Below are 5,359 nucleotides of genomic sequence, written 5' to 3'. Positions count from 1 at the left end.
CACTACTCATTCATATACCTATTTAATCACCATCCCCAATTTATGTGGACTATTATATGATAATATGACTTCATTAAACTCCTTCATATGTGTACAATTTCATAATTTATTTATTTTTTATTTAATTATTTTCTTTTAAACAATATGCTAGTGAGGAGTTTAAAATCATGTACATAAAACTGCGGGGTCTATCATCGATCTTGATAACTGTCAATAATCGATCAAACTTATACATCTATGATAGACTGTATGAATTGATGGACCCACAAAGCAATGTTGTTTGTTCAACCACTATCCACCGATATACCTTTCGATAACCCCCTCCCCAATTGTTGATCAATTTCCATAATTTAATTATTTTATTTAATTATTTTATTTTAAACTACATGATATTGATGATCCATCGATTTATCTAATCTACGGTAGACCTATATGTATGATCGAGAATTGACAGAGGCCAAGTTTGATGACAGGTCTTATAACAGTAACTGGTCACTCGTAGATCGAAAGAGTTATCTACGATAGACTATATGTGCGATCTACATGTATTATTAAACAGTTAACTTTTTGTATATTTTATCAAGGTAGTATATTATATTTATTAATTAGGCAATATGAATTTAAAAGTTGGCAGTGAAAAAAAAATAATCATAAAGTTAAATTTAACCAATGTAAAAACAAAAATCACAAAGAAGAAGACAAAGATAATTAACATACATAAATCATTATATTGATATTATTCATTGCAAATACATATATTTTATTAATACTACACCAGTAAAAAGAGAAAAAAAAGAACCTTGATCTTCTAACAACAATCCTAACTAAGAAAGTTTCTTCTGTAATTGAAAAAACAAAAACTAAAACTACTAAGCTAAGGGGATCGTGGGGGTGATGTAGTCGTTGACTTCCAGACCGAGCCTATCCAGAATTATTCTTATAAAATGATCAATTCGATATAGTTCACATTCAAGATAAATATGGTACTGACCCAGATCGTAGAACAGGCGATCAAGGTCATTGCAGAGGAGAAGAAAGCAGTAGTGGCGATGGGTACTCATTCTTCTGAGTAAAATAGATGAACTGCAATGAACAATATCACCTTAGTAAAAGTTTTTCAATTCCAATGTTTGGGAGTCTCCTCTCATTCTCCTATGAAATCATCAAAACAAAAACAACCTCTGCAATAGACGTCCTAAAAGTACACTAGAGTCGATCCTCGATTCTGCTAGTGATAAATGGTTGTTCTATAAATGGTCGATGGCTGCTCGATGACTGGGCAGATATTCGTACAAAATAGTGAAAGTGAGAAAATTATTTCTAGTCAGTCATTGTTGAATTTATGGAATAGAGAAACAAAGTTGGAGTCACCTGATGTAACGCCCTGAACGCCCTGAGACTACACCCTAGGCGTTATATGGTGCTTACGGCCCCTAAGGACCACAAGCTAACCCATGACTGGTACTTGCTATGAGCATTGAATAATAATCATAAAGCATATATGGAAGAAAAACTAATAAATTTACCATAAGATTCATAAAACTAAATCAAAACTGAGTACATCTATAGATTAACTGTTAACTGATAGTGCCTGAAAAGCCTCTAAACATCTGAAATAAAAGATTTGATGGGACAGGCCCTAATTATCGCACAACTGTTGTCTGAAATAACTGGACTACTAACAATGCAATGAATAAATAAATATCTCATCCTCGACAGATGATGACTCACTACTGTAACTGTGGCTGATCGACTAATATGGCTAGTTATGGTCAGGAAATCGAGCACCTGAACCTATGATTTGAGACATCATATCACAAAGAGAAAGTATGCGTTAGTACTTTGAATATACTGGTATACTAGGTGAGGTCAAGCTAATATGCATGGACTCATGTGTATGAATAACAATCATAACTAAATATCATGAAGTGACTGGATGTGAGTATATGTGTAACGCCCCAAAATCGGATCCCGAGACGTCACACGGTGCATAAGGTCACAAGTGAGCCCAAGCTAACCCTTCATCTGGCATAACCCAAAGCAACTGAATAAAATACATAAAATAGAAGGAATAATGCGGAAACAACCCATAACTTAGTCTGACCAACATGAAAGTAAATTTACACGGTCACAATTCTGCTCATATATATACAAATCTAAAACTGAATACACTGACTACTAGTGATTGTCTATGAAGCCTCTACTAGCATTGACCAAAGATAGACGGGTCATGACTCCCAACTACCCCTACTCAATACGACTGAATACAGAAAATACAATACACTTCAAATCTAAACAACTCAAGTCCCTGAATTAAAAGGATTAATCACCTGCCGATCGAGGGCTGCAACCCAACTGAACATGATATGTGCGCTATAGCTTGTACCTATATTTTGGTAAGAATGTAGCCCATGGAAATATGTGGGTCAGCACTTTGAAATGTACTGAGTATGTGGGGGGTGCATGCAACAATATAAATAGTATAATCAATTTCATGAAAACATGCATACAGACAATGATGACTTACTTGGCTTGAGTTATATCAAATCATACTTTTCGTAATTTCATAATAAATAGTTCATATGATAAAATCTTGTAATCCATGTAAATCATTATAAATCATAAATCATCATAAATTATCATATCGTCAAAAATCATCATAGGTAATTATAAATCATCATAAATGACCATAAAACATCATAAACATCTCAACTCTTTGACTCAAATCTCAGAGTGACTCGATAATTCAAGAATCCACGTGAGCTACGTGGAATACCAACATTTGAAACCCTCGTTGGCGGGAGTGTCATACTCTTTGATAGGGAGTATCACCTTAAAACTGCAATAATCACAATCGGGCTCTCTGACCAATAATATCATCATCAAACAACCCTGTGGTGGCACATAGGTTTAGGGAAATACCAATTTTCCTCTCGGTGCTAAGTACTACTTCCCGACAAGCTCAGAACGAGTTAGGAAATCCACCCAACATCACAAGGGTCTATCATAAAGACCAAATCAAATTTCTATCTCATTTATCAAATCATATCAATTTGTGGATTCCTAACTCAACACATTTTAGCTCAAAACATTTTAATCTTCCTCAACATCAACAACGTATCAATGCATTGAACCATAACCAACTCGACATTTGGACAAGGATATGAAGACTCAATATGTAATATTTTCAATAATTTAACTCATCAAAAGCATCCGGAAAATACCAACACTCATTGCAACTTCGATATCAATATACCTAATAACTCAAATCGTCATAAGAAAGCTCAAAATTTGACACATGGCTCGAAAATACTTGAAAATACCAATAATTCATTTTTCAACTTAAAACGTGAATACATGTTCAAAATATATCAATTCTTGATAGAAACACCAAGAATCCCAATATTAAATCTCAATTCATAGAACGAAAATAGTCAAATACTCATGTGATTCAAAACTTACAATTCAAATCTTTATAAGTTCATAATCGAATTAATTAGACATAATTCAACTTACAGAACCATATGAATCCATTAAATAATCATAATTGGCAAGCTTGAACAATTTACATATATACATTATCAAAATCTTTTGGTAAGATATCTTGGAAATAAATTCATTTGCCAAACTCATAATAATCCATAATAAAAATTAAAGATACGGGCGCAAGAACGGAAGAATTATTCTTGTTCAAAGCCCCAGATACCTAAAATTGAAAGATGAATATGAAATTTCGACTCCGGAACTTTATTCACGAAAATAAAGGGTGCTTCTCGAAGCCCTTAACATGATCAACTCAAATCTCAAATCAATTTGAAATTTCTACGGTTCAATCAAGAGACATAGAAGGATGAAATTTGGAGCAGTAGTGTTGGGATTTGAGCCTTAGGAAATTTTCGAGAAAAATTAGTTATTGAATGCTCTTAATGGAATTAAATCCATGGTTTACCCGGATGGATTGGAGTAGGAATGACCAAAATACCCTTAAAAATTAAATAATGTCAAATCTGCCCTTTGGTGGACTGTTTTGATAGGCTGAAGTAGATCAACCATAACGTTTTTCTCCAATGGAATAATTGGATGAAACCAATTTCATTGGAAAGAGGACTCTCAGAGCTTTTTGTTGATATATAGTAGCTCACCCAAATCATTATGTACAAGGAGTTATGATCGTTTGAAGTTGACCCTAAAATTCGCCTGGCCTCAGTATTTTTTTTCCTGCACATTTACTGATCACCACTATTCACGGTTAGATCGGAATGATCACAACTCATCGCTCGAGTGTCCGTTTTGGATGATCCACATATCGTTGGAAAGATTATTCGATGATCTACGCGATGACGGGTTGCATATCCAGAAATTCCACATAAAAAAATTATTAATAATGATAAGGAATAGGATTCAACATATTTTCGTCCGAGATCTTAACGGACTCTTGGAAAGATAAAAAGGCTTTAACGACTTGACACATTTGGGAGCGAAATATTTAACGGTAAAACTCGGGGTATCACATCATCTTCCCCTTGAAAACATTCATCCCCGAATGTCGCTCGTTGGGTTAGGAAGACAAGGAAAATTGAGGATACGCAACTAAAATAGCTTGATGAACAAGTTTATATTTTTCTAAGCTTTGGAGTACTTTCCGACGCATAAGCTCATGATCATCACAATGACATAGTTGATTCTATTACTAAAAGAGTTGGATGAAGGAAAAATTATTAACTTCGATTTAAATCTGCATTCACAAAGAAAGAGATGAAAGATCTAGGATATGAAAACTCGGGATATCACAATATCTCCCTCTTGGGATCGGTTCTCCTCGAATAATACTAATTGATACACGGGACACTTTATGATCGACCCATGGCTTAATACTTGGGTCGGGAACAAAATCAAAGGCTAAATAGAATTTGGTAACTCACTTCGACGCAAATAAATCATTCTTGAAATGGTTATGCTCACGAAACTTCAAGTAGTGAGATTGGACCACATCGGAAGATGGAAGAAATATATGAATCCGTTGGAATAACTATCAAGTTGAATTTCTAGGTGTACGGACCGAATAAAGACATGCTCTCATTCAATTAGGACATGATTCAAAATCTTTTCAAGGAACTTTCAACGCTACTAGGAAGTAATTGGGTTTGGGATATGGTCCGAACAATATATATATATATATATATATATATAAATAAGGATTTATAACTCGACCCCAATTTTAAGTACAGAGCGTAGGTCGATCAGTCTTATATCAAAATAAAAGTACTAGAACCCACGCAGTACAACTCCTTACTTTCAAGCTTATCAATACGCTTCGCACACCCTTTCTCCGCAATACAATTTTCCCAAAATACCATAC

Source organism: Capsicum annuum, chromosome 8, assembly GCF_002878395.1.
Source record: "Capsicum annuum cultivar UCD-10X-F1 chromosome 8, UCD10Xv1.1, whole genome shotgun sequence".
In the NCBI taxonomy this organism is placed as follows: domain Eukaryota; kingdom Viridiplantae; phylum Streptophyta; class Magnoliopsida; order Solanales; family Solanaceae; genus Capsicum; species Capsicum annuum.
This window is presented reverse-complemented; position numbering follows the sequence as displayed.